The sequence below is a fragment of the Arachis ipaensis genome, chromosome B03, assembly GCF_000816755.2.
Source record: "Arachis ipaensis cultivar K30076 chromosome B03, Araip1.1, whole genome shotgun sequence".
Taxonomy (NCBI): Eukaryota; Viridiplantae; Streptophyta; class Magnoliopsida; order Fabales; family Fabaceae; genus Arachis; species Arachis ipaensis.
Genome location: NC_029787.2, coordinates 31,146,929 through 31,163,915, shown reverse-complemented (window position 1 = coordinate 31,163,915; position 16,987 = coordinate 31,146,929).

Sequence of the window (16,987 nt, the reverse complement as noted above, 5' to 3'; positions counted from 1 at the left end):
TCCACTCAGCAACAGACAGAGAATTCTGAGCAGAATCCATCTAGCTTGGCAAATATAGTCTCTGATCTATCTAAGGCCACTTTGAGTTTCATGAATGAAACAAGGTTCTCCATTAGAAATTTGGAGGCACAAGTGGGCCAGTTGAGTAAAAGAGTCATTTGAAATCCCTCCTAGTACTCTCCTAAGCAATACAGAAGAGAATCCAAAGAGAGAGTGCAAGGTCATAGATTTAACCATCATGGCCGAACCTACAAGGGAGGGAGAGGACGTGAATCCCAGTGAGGAAGACCTCCTGGGACGCTCAGTGATCAATAAGGAGTTCCTCAATGAGGACCTAAAGGAATTTGAGGCTCATCTAGAGACCATAGAGATTCCATTGAACCTCCTTCTGCCCTTCATGAGCTCTGATGAGTACTCTTCTTCTGAAGAGAATGAAAACACTACTGAAGAGCAAGTTGCCAAGTACATTGGTGCAATCATGAAGCTGAATGCCAAATTATTTGGTAATGAGACTTGGGAAGATGAATCTTCCTTGCTCACCAATGAACTGAGTGATTTGGATCAACTGACATTGCCTCAGAAGAAACAGGATCCTGGAAAGTTCTTAATACCTTGTACCATAGGCACCATAACCTTTGAGAAGGCTCTATGTGACCTTGGGTCAGGGATAAACCTCATGCCACTCTCTGTAATGGAGAAACTTGGAATATTTGAGGTGCAAGCTGTCAGAATCTCATTAGAGATGGCAGACAACTCAAGAAAATAGGCTTATGGACAAGTAGATGACGTGTTAGTAAAGGTTGAAGGCCTTTACATCCCTGCTGATTTCATAATCCTAGACACAGGGAAGGATGAGGATGAAACCATCATCATTGGAAGACCCTTCCTAGCCACAGCAAGAGCTGTGATTGATGTGGACAGAGGAGAGTTAGTCCTTCAACTGAATGAGGACAACCTTGTGTTTAAAACTCAAGGATCTCCTTATGTAACCATGGAGAGGAAGCATGAAAAGCTTCTCTCACTGCAGAGTCAATCAAAGCCCCCACAGTCAAACTCTAAGTTTGGTGTTGAACCCCCACATTCAAACTCTAAGTTTGGTGTTGGGAGGTTCCAACCTTGCTCTGATTATCTGTGAGGCTCCATGGGAGCTCACTGTCAAGCTATTGACATTAAAGAAGCGCTTGTTGGGAGGCAACCCAATGTTATCTAATTATATTTATTTTCTATTGTTATTTCGTGTTTTATTAGGTTGATGATCATGTGGAGTCACAAAAACTACTGAAAAATCAAAAACAAAATGAAAAACAGCAGAAAAAAATAGCACACCCTAGAGGAGAGCAGTCTGGCGTTTAAACGCCAGAAACAAGCATCTGTCTGGTGATGCGTGAGCATCTTGTCTATCTTTTCCTAGTGAATTTGCATTTAATTTGTTGAATTTAATTAAGAATTAATTATATTTTAGCCACTATAGATGCTATTTTGAGTTTTGTGCAATTTTATTGATTTTAGGTAGTATTCGGATGGAATTGATGAAGTTCTGCAGAGAAAGAAAAGAAACCAAGGAGATGACCAGCGAATACCGACGCGGACGCATGGCTCACGTGACCGCGCGGAATGGAGGAAATCGCAATGACGCCATCGCGTGCCTAACGCGAACGCGTGGACGGAATCTGCACAAATGACGCGAACGCATGGACGATGCGGACGCGTCACATGAGCGATCTGGACAATTGACAGAAAACGCTGGGGGCGATTTCTGGGCTGTTTTGACCCAGTTTTCAGCCCAGAAAACACAGATTAGAAGCTGCAGAATGGACAATTTAAGTGGTCCCTATCTATTCATTGAAGATTTGATTATTTAAATTAATTCAAATTTAAATTCAAATGTTAACTCTAGGAAAAGATATTATTTTAATTTTTAGTTTTAGATATTAGACTTTAAAAATTATTAGGATTAGTTATAAAAGGGACCCAACAGGGTGATTCGAACACAACATTTTTTTACCACAATATTATTCCATACAAATTTACATTCCGTATTCCATGAGCAACTAATCCTCCATTGTTAAGGTTAGGAGCTCTGTCTATTGTATGGATTGATAATACTATTTTTCTATTTTAATTCATGTTTTGATTTATATTTCAATAATTGTTTTCGTTCTTTATTTTATGAATTTGGGTGGAACGGAAGTATGACCCGTGTTCTATTTGAGTTCTTGTATAACTTGGAAAAGCTCTTTACTTGAACAATAGCTTGAAAACATATTATCTTGAATTTCTAATTGTTTGTATTTAACGGGATACGTGACATATAATCCCTTTATTTTTGGACAATTAGGATTCTTGTGGCATATAAACTGGAATTTAATCATCACCCTCTAATTGGAATTAATTGACCAAGGAATTGGAAAATTTTTATTTATTTTTAATTATTATTTTCGAAATTTTATTTATTTATTTAGTTAGTATTTTTATTTTATTATTTTACACAGGTTACCTCACCGGGACTTCTCTGCACTCTGACGTAGAGAGTCCCATTTTTTCTTGTTTTCTGCTTGTGTATGCGCAAAAATAGAGACAAAGAACATTTTAGACTTTGATCCTGAACCTTAAAGAACTTTCAGGCGACGTTTACAACAAGCAAGACTTTGCAAGGCTGCAGAATCCACTATGGCAAATAATAATGCTAATGCCAATGTGGTAAATCCGAATGGGGATGATCAGCAGAGAAGAGTGCTTGACTCTTATTCTGCCCCTACTGCGGATCTCTATGGAAAAAGCATTGTGGTTCCTCCTATAACTGCAAACAACTTTGAGTTGAAGCCACAATTGGTCACCCTGGTGTAACAAAACTGCCAGTATCATGGACTTCCTCATGAAGATCTAAATCAATTTATTTCTGATTTTCTGCAGATATGTGATACTGTGAAGACAAATGGAGTAAACCCAGAGGTGTACAAACTCATACTTTTCCCATTTGCTCTGAGGGATAAAGCAAAGCTATGGCTAGATTCCCAACCAAAAGAGAGTTTGAATACTTGGGAAAAGGTTGTTACAGAGTTTCTCACTAAATTTTTCCCACCAAAGAAGCTGACTAAGCTTAGGTTGGAGGTTCAGACCTTCAAGCAGAAGGAGGGTGAAACTCTTTATGAAGCTTGGGAGAGATACAAGTTACTGACTAGGCAACGCCCTCCAGACATGTTCTCCAAGTGGACCCAACTGGATATCTTTTATGAAGGCTTAGGAGAGATGTCAAAGATGAGTCTAGACACTTCTGCAGACGGTTCATTGCACAAGAAGAAGACACCAGAGGAGACTATTGAGCTGATTGAATTGGTTGCAAGCAACCAATATTTATACACATCTAATAGGAATTCCGTGAACTCTGAGGCCACTCAGAAGAGAGGCGTGTTGGAAGTAGAAGCTGTTAATGCTCTTCTTGCTCAGAACAAGCTTATGTCTCAGCAGATAAATCTACTTACTCAACAGATGGGTGGCATGCAAGTCTCAGCTATCAACACTCAAAATCCACCCCAAGAGACCTCCTATGACATGACAGGTAACTTTGTGCAAAATGATAATTATGATTATGCTCAACCCTCTTCTGAATAGGTCAATTACATGGGGAGTGGTCCTAGAAATCCCAACAATGATCCATATTCTAAGACATACAATCAGGGATGGAAGAATCATCCAAATTTTGGGTGAAGAGATCAACCTCAGAGACCTCAGAACTTCAACAATAGTTCTCAGGGCGGTTTTCAATAGAACAACTATAATAACCGCCAATTTCAGTCTCAGCAACAACAACTACCTCAGCAGACAAATTCTAAATCCCAAGAAGATTCTAAATGGGAGATGATGATGAGTTTCATGCAAGAAACCAGAGCCTCCATTAGAAACTTGGAGGTGCAAATGGGTCAAATGAGCAAGCAATTACCTGAAAGGTCTCCAAATACATTCCCTGGTGATACAGTGGTGAACCCAAGAGAAGATTGCAAGGCTATTCAATTGAGAAGTGGTAAGGTAGCTGGTTCTGAGACCAAGGTCAATGAAGATCCAGTTGAAAAGGAAGCTCCAGAGGAGAAGAAGGAAAAGGTAGAGCACGCCCCACCTAAGCGTGCAGACAACCCGTTTCCTGACTCTCTTGACACTTATCCCACCTTACCAAAGGCCCCTGAATACAAGCCGAAAATGCCATATCCTCAGAGGCTTCAGAAGGCGTCCAAAGAAATGCAATTCTCTAAATTTTTAGATGTCTTCAAGAAGCTGCAGATCAACATCCCTTTTGCAGAGGCTCTGGAGCAAATGCCTCTCTATGCTAAATTTATGAAAGAATTGTTGACCCACAAGAGGAATTGGAAGGAGCAAGAAACCGTGGTGTTAACCAAGGAATGCAGTGCTATTATTCAACACACCCTTCCTGAGAAGATGCCAGACCCAGGGAGTTTTGTCATTCCTTGCACCATTGGAGAAGTCGGCATTCAGAGAGCTTTATGTGATCTTGGAGCTAGCATCAACCTCATGCCACTTTCAGTGATGAAAAAGCTTCAAATTGAGGAGGTAAAACCTACTCGTATTTCTCTTCAACTTGCTGATCTTTCTATTAAATTACCTGTAGGTGTGGTTGAAGATTTACTTGTTAAAGTAGGACCATTTATTTTTCCTGTTGATTTTGTTATATTAGACATGAAAAAGGAGGTAAAACCCTCTATTATACTTGGTAGACCCTTTTTAGCTACAGGTAGAGCTTTGATTGATGTACAAAAGGGTGAATTAACCCTGAGGGTCAATGAAGAACAGGTGGTCCTAAATATTTTTGAAGCTCTCAAGCACCCTAATGATTCTGAGGGGTGCATGAAAATAGATGTTATTGAACCACTTGTTCAAGAAGTACTGGAAGCTGAGGTACTTGATGATGTTCTGGATCCTATTTCTGAGTATGAATTAGTTGAAGTTGATGATTCACCACCCCAAAAGGAGCTGATGAACACGCCTATAAAGGAGAAGGAAGCCCCCAAGCTTGAGCTCAAACCCTTACCCCCTTCTCTGAAATATGTGTTTTTGGGTGAAAATGATTCATATCCAGTGATTATTAGCTCTTCCCTGAAGCCTGAAGAGGAAGAGGCGCTTGTTTCAGTGCTCAAGAGTCATAAAACAGCTCTTGGATGGACCATTAGTGACTTGAAAGGGATTAGCCCAACCAAGTGTATGCACAAGATTCTTCTTGAAGATGATGCCAAACCAGTTGTGCAACCACAAAGAAGACTTAATCCAACTATGAAAGAGGTGGTCCAAAAAGAGGTAATGAAATTATGGGAAGCAGGTATTATTTACCCTATTTCTGACAGTCCTTGGGTAAGTCCTGTGCAAGTAGTTCCCAAGAAAGGAGGGATGACAGTGATCAAGAATGAAAAGAATGAGCTTATTCCTACAAGAACAGTCATAGGATGGAGAATGTGCATAGATTACAGGAGGCTCAACACTGCTACAAGGAAGGATCATTTTCCCCTCCCTTTCATTAATCAGATGCTTGAGAGGTTAGCTGGTCATGCTTTTTATTGTTTTCTATATGGATATTCTGGATATAATCAAATTGCAGTAGACCCTCAAGATCAAGAAAAGACAGCATTCACATGCCCCTTTGGAGTACTTGCCTACAGGAGAATGCTATTTGGACTTTGCAATGCTCCAGCAACTTTTCAGAGGTGTATGCTTTCAATTTTTTCTGATATGGTTGAAAAGTTTATTGAGATATTTATGGATGACTTTTCTGTTTTTGGTAATTCTTTTGAATCCTGCCCTAAACATTTATCTCTTGTCTTGAAACGGTGTCAAGAATCAAACCTTGTTTTAAATTGGGAAAAATGTCATTTTACGTTTATAGAAGGCATTGTTCTTGGACACCGAATTTCAAGTAAGGGAATTGAGGTTGACAGAGCAAAGGTGGAGGTAATTGAAAAATTACCACCACCAACAAATGTTAAGGCAATTAGGAGTTTCTTGGATCATGCAGGATTTTATAGAAGATTTATAAAGGATTTTTCTAAAATTGCAAAACCATTGAGCAACCTGCTGGTTGTTGATGTTCCTTTTGTCTTTGATTCTGATTGTCTGCATGCTTTTGAAAATCTGAAGGCAAACCTTACCTCTGCTCCCATTATAGCTCCCCCTGACTGGGATTTACCATTTGAATTAATGTGTGATGCTAGTGATTTTGCTATAGGAGCTGTTTTAGGACAGAGGCATGGCAAGCTTGTACATGTCATTTATTATGCTAGTCGTCTGTTAAATGATACTCAAAAGAATTACACAACTATAGAAAAGGAATTATTAGCTGTTGTGTATGTTGTTGATAAGTTTAGGTCCTATTTACTTGGTTCTAAGATTATTGTTTATACTGACCATGCTGCTTTGAAGTACCTTCTAACCAAACAGGATTCTAAACCAAGATTAATCAGATGGGTGTTACTCCTTCAGGAGTTTGATATTGAGATAAAAGACAGGAGAGGGTCAGAAAATCAAGTAGCTGACCATCTTTCCAGAATTGAGCCTGAAGCAGGAGAACAACCACCCACAGCTGTAACTGAGACGTTTTTGGATGAGCAATTGTTCCTCATTCAGCAGGTACCATGGTTTGCAGACATTGCAAATTATAAAGCCATGAATTTTATCCCAAGGGAGTACAGTAGGCAACAATTAAAGAAGCTATTGACTGATGCAAAGTACTACATTTGGGAAGAACCATACCTTTTTAAAAGGTGCTCAGATGGAATAATCCGGAGATGTGTCCCGGATGAGGAAAAGCAGCAGATTCTTTGGCACTGTCATGGGTCTGATTATGGAGGCCAGTTTGGTGGTGAGAGGACAGCTACAAAAGTCCTTCAGAGCGGGTTTTACTGGCTGACTTTCTTCAGGAACTCAAGAGCTTTTGTGAAGCACTGTGGCAGATGTGAAAAAGCTGCAAATCTCCCTGCCAACCATGAAATGCCACAGCAGGGACTTCTTGAGGTTGAGCTGTTTGATGTGTGGGGTATTGATTTCATGGGACCTTTCCCACCCTCACATTCGAACAACTATATCCTAGTGGCAGTCGACTATGTGTCCAAATGGGTAGAAGCTGTGGCTTTGCCCACCAATGATGCCAAGGTGGTAATGAGCTTTCTTCAGAGGTATATCTTTAGCCGGTTTGGCATCCCAAGGACACTCATTAGTGATGGAGGAAGTCACTTCTGTATCAGATAGCTGGACTCTCTTCTGCATAGATATGGAGTCCGTCATAAAGTGGCAACCCCCTATCACCCTCAGACAAGTGGACAGGTTGAAGTTTCCAACAGGGAGCTTAAGAGGATTCTGGAGAAGACCGTCAGTGTTTCAAGAAAGGACTGGTCTAGGAAGCTTGATGATGCTCTCTGGGCATACCGGACAGCATACAAGACTCCAATGGCATGTTCTCATATCAGTTGGTCTATGGCAAAGCCTGTCACTTGCCAGTTGAGCTGGAAAACAAGGCTTATTGGGAAATTAGGTATCTGAATCTTGATTCAGAAGCTGCAGGAATTAAGCGGATGCTTCAGTTGAATGAGCTTGATGAATTCAGATATTCAGCCCATGAGAATGTCAAGCTCTATAAGGAGAGAACCAAGCTACTGCATGATAAGAAGATTGCCATCAGAGTCTTTGAGCCAGAACAAAGAGTGCTTCTGTATAATTCAAGGCTCAAATTCTTTTCCGAAAAGCTGAAATCCCGGTGGTCAGGACCGTTTGTGGTTACCAGAGCCTCACCATATGGTCATGTGAAAATACAGGAAGAAAATTCTGACAGGAAATTTACAGTGAATGGCCAGAGGTTGAAGCACTATCTTGGAGGCGAGATTGACCGCCAGAGGTCCACTCATCTGCTGAACTAGCAGAACTGACCGTCAAGCTAGTGACGTTAAAGAATCGCTTGTCGGGAGGCAACCCGATAATTTCGTATCCTTCGCTATTTTTTGTAGTAGTTTTTCTTAGTTATTTTATTTTTATTGAGTTCTTACTAATTTTCTGATCATGCAGCTATGTTCTTCCAGGAACCGAACACCTCAAGCTATAAAAAAAAAAGGGGGCACACGACGCGTAAGCGTCATTGACGCGAACGAGTCAATCAAGTGTGCGTGAAGATTAAATATTGACAGAGAGTTGCGCAGGAGTGGCGCTGGACTTATGCCTTTCGCACAAATGATCCCACGCGAATGCGTGCCCCACGCGTTCGCGTCGCTTGTGATTTTCGCCACCCACGCGTCCGCGTCGCTCACGTGAACATGTGACCTGCAGAATCGACGTAAAAGGTGTTTTGGCAGAGAGTTGTGCTGCCTTGGGGCTGGAAATGTGCTACAAGCACAAAATTGCACACGCGGACGCGTCCCCCACGCGTACGCATCATTTGACCAAACAGCCATCCACGCGTCCGCGTCGCTCACGCGAACGCGTCGTATGAAGATTTGGTTCCCAAGCCATGCGAACAGAAAGTCACACGGGCGCGCGGCTGGCTTCGTGCGAATCGCGCAAAAAACCAGGGCACGTGATCACGTGCCTGACGCTGACGCGTCATTAAGGAAGTTCTGCGATGCACGCGAACGCATGCTCCACGCGAACGCGTCGCTTGCGCCGCCCAGTTTTCTTTCTCTCTCTCCCAATCCTAATTCTCTCTTATTCTCTTATCCTTTTATTTTTTCATCTTAATTTTTGTCTCTTCTATTTTCAGTTCTTATTTGCTTGAGGACAAACAAACCTTTAAGTTTGGTGTTGACGCTTCGCGTAAAGGTTTTCTGTTTATTCTTATAGCACCAAAAGGGAGGCGAATCATCTTCACTGAGGAGCACAACCTGAAAAATAAAACGTTCGCTAGGATAACTAAGGTGGTTGAGTTCCTTTCATTTTTATTCCTCCCCTCTTTGTCTATGTTATGTTCCGGTTTTCTGCTATTTTGCTTTGTTTGTTGCATGATCCTTTATTAGTTAGAATCCTAGGACTAGTTTAGTTTTCTTTTAATTGCTTAATGCTGAAAAGATGTTTCATGTACCACTCACTGAACTTGAATCTAAAAAGAAAAGAAAAAGAAGTGATGTATTGCATAAGAAATTGAGTTAATTTTAAGAATAGTCTGATATACTTAAATGTGATGGTATTTTCTGTAATTCTGAATGCATGCTTGAACAGTGCATATTTTTTTAATAGTGAAGCTTATGAATGTTAAAATTGTTGGCTCCTGAAAGAATGATGAAAAAAAGAAAAATGTTATTGATAATCTGAAAAATCATAAAATTGATTCTTGAAGCAAGAAAAAGTAGTGAAAAACACAAAGCTTGTGAAAAAAAATAATAATAAAGAAAAGAGCAAGCAGAAAAAGTCAATAAAGGCAAAAGGGTAAAAAGGATCCAAGAATTTGAGCATTAATGGATAGGAGGGCCCAAAGGAATAAAATCATGGCCTAAGCGGCTGAATCAAGTTGTCCCTAACCATGTGCTTGTAGCGTGAAGGTGTCAAGTGAAAAGCTTGAGACTGAGCGGTTAAAGTCGTGATCCAAAGCAAAAAGAGTGTACTTAAGAACTCTGGGCACCTCTAACTGGAGACTCTAGCAAAGCTGAGTCACAATCTGAAAAGGTTCACCCAGTTATGTGTCTGTGGCATTTATGTATCCGGTGGTAATACTGGAAAACAAAATGTTTAGGGTCACGGCCATGACTCATAAAGTAGCTGTGTTCAAGAATCAACATATTGAACTAGGAGAATCAATAACACTATCTGAATTCTAAGTTCCTATGGATGCCAATCATTCTGAACTTCAAAGGATAAAGTGAGATGTCAAAACTGTTCAAGATTCCAGCTGTAAACCCCACTATAAGAAGAGACATGGATTTAACCGAACTCTAATTTTCATGCAAATTCACATCCTAAGCTTATATTAGTTATAGTTGCTTGAGGACAAGCAACAGTTTAAGTTTGGTGTTATGATGCGTGAGCATCTTGTCTATCTTTTCCTAGTGAATTTACATCTAATTTGTTGAATTTAATTAAGAATTAATTATATTTTAGCCACTATGGATGCTATTTTGAGTTTTGTGCAATTTTATTGATTTTAGGTAGCATTCGGATGGAATTGATGAAGTTCTGCATAGAAAGAGAAGAAACCAAGGAGATGACCAGCGAATACCGACGCGGACGCATGGCTCACGTGACCGCGCAGAATGGAGGAAATTGCAATGACGCGATCGCGTGCCTGACGCGAACGCGTGGACGGAATCTGCACAAATGACGCGAACGCATAAACGACGCAGATGCGTCACATGAGCGATCTGGACAATTGACAGAAAACGCTGGGGGCGATTTCTGGGCTGTTTTGACCCAGTTTCCAGCCCAGAAAACACATATTAGAAGCTGCAGAATGGACAATTCAAGTGGTCCCCATCCATCCATTGAAGATTTGATTATTTAAATTAATTCAAATTTAAATTAAAATTTTAACTCTAGGAAAAGATATTATTTTAATTTTTAGTTTTAGATATTAGACTTTAAAAATTATTAGGATTAGTTATAAAAGGGATCCCAACAGGGTGATTCGAACACAACATTTTTTTACCACAACATTATTCCATACAAATTTACATTCCGTATTCCATGAGCAACTAATCCTCCATTGTTAAGGTTAGGAGCTCCGTCTATTGTATGGATTGATAATATTATTTTTCTCTTTTAATTCATGTTTTGATTTATATTTCAATAATTGTTTTCGTTCTTTATTTTATGAATTTGGGTGGAACGGAAGTATGACCCATGTTCTATTTGAGTTCTTGTATAACTTGGAAAAGCTCTTTACTTGAACAATAGCTTGAAAACATATTATCTTGAATTTCTAATTGTTTGTATTTAACGGGAGAAAAGTCAATCCAGAAAATAGATAACTCTAAAACCTTAACTGTCTTCTCCATATATTATTCCCATCTTAATTACTTGGCCTTCTTTAATATTTTTGCTATTGTTTAATGTCCTTGAACTCCCAACACTATTTTCTATCTGTCTAACTAATCCTATCAAACACTATTGTTGCTTAATCCATCAATCTTCGTGGGATCGACCCTTACTCACGTAAGGTATTACTTGGTACGACCCGGTGCACTTGCCGGTTAGTAAGTGTGGTTGTAAATACCGCACCATCTGGCGTTTAACGCTAGAAACAGGCACCAAGCTGGCGTTTAACGCCAGAAACCAGCATCTACCTGGCGTTAAACGCCAGAACAGAGCATGGAAGTGGCGTTTAACGCCAGAAACCAGCATCTACCTGGCGTTAAACGCCAGAACAGAGCATGGAAGTGGCGTTTAACGCCAGAAACAAGCAGCAGTCTGGCGTTAATCACCAGGATTGCATAGCAAGGGTGTTTTACACGCCTAATTGGAGCAAGGATGTTAAGTCCTTGGCCCCACTGGATCTGTGGACCCCACAGGATCCCTACCACTTCTTCTCTCATCTTCACACCTTTTCATAACACTCTTCCTCAATTAACCTCCACCAATCACCTCCATTACTCCTCCAAAACCATCATACAACCCACCTACACCCACCCACTTAAATTCAAACCATCACTCCTTCCTTTTCACACATCATAACCACCTAAACCCTCTTGACCGAACCATTCACACACCTCCATCTCCTCCATTTTCTTCTTCTTCTACTCACTTCTTTCTTCTTTTGCTCGGGGACGAGCAAACCTTCTAAGTTTGGTGTGGTAAAAGCATTGTTTTTTATTTTTCCATAACCATCTAGGGCACCTAAGGCCAGAGACATTCTCATTGAAGAGGACAAGCCCATCACTAAGAAAAGGATGGAGCAAATAAGAGATCATGGACCTCAACATGAGCATGAGGAAATTCCTCACCATGAAATCCCTGAGATGCCTCAGGGGATGCACTTTCCTCCACATAATTATTGGGAACAAATCAACACTTCCCTAGGAGAATTAAGTTCCAACATGGGACAACTAAGGGTGGAGCATCAAGAGCACTCCATCATCCTCCATGAAATTAGAGAAGATCAAGAGCTATGAGGGACGAGCAAGAAAGACAAGGAAGAGACATAGAGAAACTCAAGAGCACCATTGGTTCTTCAATAAGAGGAAGACGCCACCCTCACTAAGGTGGACTCATTCCTTAATCTCCTTGTTTATTTATTTTCCTATTTTTCGATTTTTGAGCTTTATGTTTATTTATATTTGTGTCTTATTACATGATCATTAGTGTCTAAGTGTCTATGCCTTAAAGTTATGAATATGAATCCATCACCTCTCTTGAATGAAAAATATTTTAATTACAAAAGAACAAGAAGTACAGGGTTTTAAATTCTTCCTTGAAACTAGTTTAATTATTTTGATGTGGTGACAATACTTTTTATTTTCTGAATGAATGCTTGAACAGTGCATATGTCTTTTGAAGTTGATGTTTATGAATGTTAAATATGTTAGGTCTTGAAGAATAAGGAAAAAGGAGATATGTTATTTGATAATCTGAAAAATCATAAAAATGATTCTTGAAGCAAGAAAAAGCAGTGAATACAAAAGCTTGCAAAAAAAAAAAAGAAAAATAGCGAAAAAAAAGAAAAAGAAAAAGCAAGCAGAAAAAGCCAAAAGCTCTTAAAACCAAAAGGCAAGAGCAAAAAGCCAATAACCCTTAAAACCAAAAAGCAAGGGTAATAAAAAGGATCCAAGGCTTTGAGCATCAGTGGATAGGAGGGCCTAAAGGAATAAAATTCTGGCCTAAGCGGCTAAACCAAGCTGTCCCTAACCATGTGCTTGTGGCGTGAAGGTGTCAAGTGAAAACTTGAGACTGAGCGGTTAAAGTCGAGGTCCAAAGCAAAAACAGAGTGTGCTTAAGAACCCTGGACACCTCTAATTGGGGACTTTAGCAAAGCTGAGTCACAATCTGAAAAGATTCACCCAGTTATGTGTCTGTGGTATTTTTGTATCCGGTGATAATACTGGAAAACAAAGTGCTTAGGGCCACGGCCAAGACTCATAAAGTAGCTGTGTTCAAGAATCAACATACTGAACTAGGAGAATCAATAACACTATCTGTATTCTAAGTTCCTATAGATGCCAATCATTTTGAACCTCAATGGATAAAGTGAGATGCCAAAACTATTCAAGAGGCAAAAAGTTACAAGTCCCGCTCATCTGATTGGAGCTAAGTTTCATTGATATTTTGGAATTTATAGTATATTCTCTTCTTTTTATCCTATTTGATTTTCAGTTGCTTGGGGACAAGTAACAATTTAAGTTTGGTGTTGTGATGAGCGGATAATTTATACACTTTTTGGCATTGTTTTTACATAGTTTTTAGTATGCTTTAGTTAGTTTTTAGTATATTTTTATTAGTTTTTAATTAAAATTCACGTTTCTGGACTTTACTATGAGTTTGTGTATTTTTCTATGATTTCAGATATTTTCTGGCTGAAATTGAGGGACTTGAGCAAAAATCAGATTCAGAGGTTGAAGAAGGACTGCAGATGCTGTTGGATTTTGACCTCCCTGTATTCAAAGTGGATTTTCTGGAGCTACAGAACTCTAAATGGCACTCTCTCAATTGCGTTGGAAAGTAGACATCCAGGGCTTTCCAGCAATATATAATAGTCCATACTTTGCCCGAGTTTAGATGATGCAAACTGGCGTTCAACACCAGTTCCATGCTGCATTCTGGAGTTAAACGCCAGAAACAGGTTGCAAAGTGGAGTTAAACGCCAGAAACAGGTTACAAACTGGCGTTCAACTCCAAGAGAAGCCTCTACACGTGTAAAGCTCAATGCTCAGCCCAAGCACACACCAAGTGGGCCCCGGAAGTGGATTTCTGCATCAATTACTCATTTCTGTAAACCCTAGTAACTAGTTTAGTATAAATAGGACTTTTTACTATTGTATTTACATCTTTGGATGATCTTTTGATCCTTTGATCATGTTTAGGGGGCTGGCCATTCGGCCATGCCTAGACCTTATCACTTATGTATTTCAACGGTAGAGTTTCTACACTCCATAGATTAAGGTGTGGAGCTCTGCTGTTCCTCATGAATTAATACAAAGTACTACTATTTTTCTATTCAATACAAACTTATTCCGCTTCTAAGAAAATCATTCGTACTTCAATGTGAATGTGATGATCGTGACAATCATCATCATTCCCAACTTATGAACGCGTGCCTGACAACCACTTCCGTTCTACTAGAGGTTTAGAGGAACGAAAGCATCTCTATACGCTTATCTGAAATTCTCATCAATGAATTACATAAGTATCTCTATCCTAGTTGATATTTTATTTATGTTTTTATTATCAATTCACCATAATCATTTGAATCCGCCTGACTGAGATTTACAAGGTGACCATAGCTTGCTTCAGGCCGACAATCTCCGTGGGATCGACCCTTACTCACGTAAGGTTTATTACTTGGACAACCCAGTGCACTTGTTGGTTAGTTGTGCGAAGTTGTGATAAAGAGTTGAGATTACAATTGTGCGTACCAAGTTGTTGGCGCCATTGATGATCACAATTTCGTGCACCAGTTATCCAAGAACATGTCTGACCCTTTCTATATTATACAATATCAAAAAACTACTATAACAATTATACTAATTAATTATACACATTACTACAATTCAAAAAAAAATAGTCTTACAATGATACTTATTATTACTAAACATAAATATGAAATGATTTATTTTAATTACTATTTTGCCTAAACAAAAAATTTTTTATTCTTCGGTAAAAAATGCAATGCCAATATATAAAAATCTGTATGGTAGGTCGGGTACCGGACGGTTCGGGTTGGTACTTCGGTTGATGAGAGGGGGAATCGCCTGGTTCTGGGTTGCTGGATTGGAGGAGGGGTAACCGACTTCCCGATCTCTTCGTGTGGAGAGGGGGGTGTCACCTGCAAAGACACTCCGACGCTCTAATCAGTCAAGTGTGCAGGCGAAAAGTGAGAGAGTAGTATGTGACGTACCTTGAGGGAGGGGTAGGACCCTCCCCATATATACCGTGTCAGAAGCGGGCCCCACAAGGGCAGAACCCACCTTCCTCGAAGCTTCCTTATACAGCTGTAATAGAGAGCTGTCCAGGACGCGTGTCCGGGTCGGTATTTGAACGCCTCGCACCCGACCGTTCGGGTCGGGTGGTTCGTGGGTCGGGTCGGCCCATGTTATATGTGGGCCAGGCCGTAACAGTGCCCCCAACGCTCCAGCAATGATCGTGAGGGTTGTTGGTGGCGTGTTATCTCTTCTTTTGTACGTTGTCGCCAGGTCGGCCGCCCGTGGAGAGGACGTGCCTCTTGTGCGCGTGTCTGTTTGTTGCTGGGATAACCGTTTGTCGCCTCGTTCCTCGCACAGAGCATTAAATGCTCATAATGGGTTATTTCAAATCCCCGCACACAAAGACTATTTTGCCCCTTGGCCTTTCGCGCTTCTTGAGTCTGGCGGTTTTAACCAGTTTTGCCTTTTGTTTTCATCTCATTTTTTCACTCCTTCCATCTCCATCTTCTTCTCTCTTGAGTTTCCTAGAGCATCATTTCTACATCCCTGTGCGTTCGCTCCTTTCCCTTCTCTTTCGAACCTTCGCAACTGATCTAGGTAATCATTCATTTCCTTGCGTTCTGCTTCATGTTCATTCTACTAGTTCTTCTGTATGCATGCTGTTTGTTTGACTTGTATGCTAGATGGCCTTAGTGTTAAGTAGATGCGTTAGGGGGTTACCATTCCAGGGCATTTAGCTTTTTAGGCTTTTAATCTGCTTCATCCATGCTTAATTTTAGTTGTCGAATAGGCTAAATGTAGTTTATGGGCTTTTTCCGAGCTCCCGACCTCGTAGACTAACCGAGTGGTACCCCCACTGTAGATATGCCTCGCATCGTCTCACGGGCTTCCACCTCCGCCGCGGGTTACGACCCGTATGCCTGGGTGACTTCCGACGTGAAAGACTCCCTGAACCAGATGGGCTTGGAGGAGCTTACCGAGTTCTGCCAAGCTGAGTACCTGTGCGGCGGGATTGACGAGGAGGCCAACTACGACGTTTTCATTCCTGCCCCCAACGAACGGCTATACGAACTCAACTTCCATTCCCCCGGGTTGCCGATTGGATTTGGTTCTACAAGTCAATGTTCACCCAAGTGGGGGTTCGTATTCCCTTTTCTTCTTTTCAAATGGCGCTCCTTAACCGGATCTACGTGGCGCCGTCACAGCTGCATCCGAACAGTTGAGCTTCCATCCGCTGTTTCGAGATGGTCTGTGAATATTTAGAGTTGCCGGTGTCCGTCGATGTCTTCCTTTATTTCTTCAACCTTACGAATCCTTCCAAGGAAGGGAAAACGAAGAAAGGATTCATGTCCTTCCGGTCTACCCAGGGTCGTAGAATTTTTGGCTTGTTCGAGGACTCTTACCACGGGTATAAGAACAAGTATTTTAAGGTGCGTCCAGTCAAAGGTCGTCATCCCTTCTGGCTGTCGTTAGAAAGGGAACGCCTCATCCCGACGTATTGGAGTTTCGGGGTGGGGTCCAACACCTTTATTAAGGTGACTTATAAGGGGATGTCCGCTGTGGACAAAAAGGTTGCCGACGTGTTGTTGGCTGTTTTTGGGAGAAACCATGTGAATCCCCATCTTCTTATGAGTGACCGGGAGGTCACCAGAAATTATATTTGTGAGCAGCTCTTGACTTATGTTTTATATTACTGTTGCTTTGATTGGTTATGCCGTTTTCACGACTAACTTGTTTCACGACTAACTTGTTTATTTATCTGTTGCAGTGGAAATGTCTGCCGTATTCCCCCCGGGTTGCCGATTGGATTTGGTTCTACAAGTCAATGTTCACCCAAGTGGGGGTTCGTATTCCCTTTTCTTTGTTTCAAATGGCGCTCCTTAACCGGATCTACGTGGCGCCGTCACAGCTGCATCCGAACAGTTGAGCTTCCATCCGCTGTT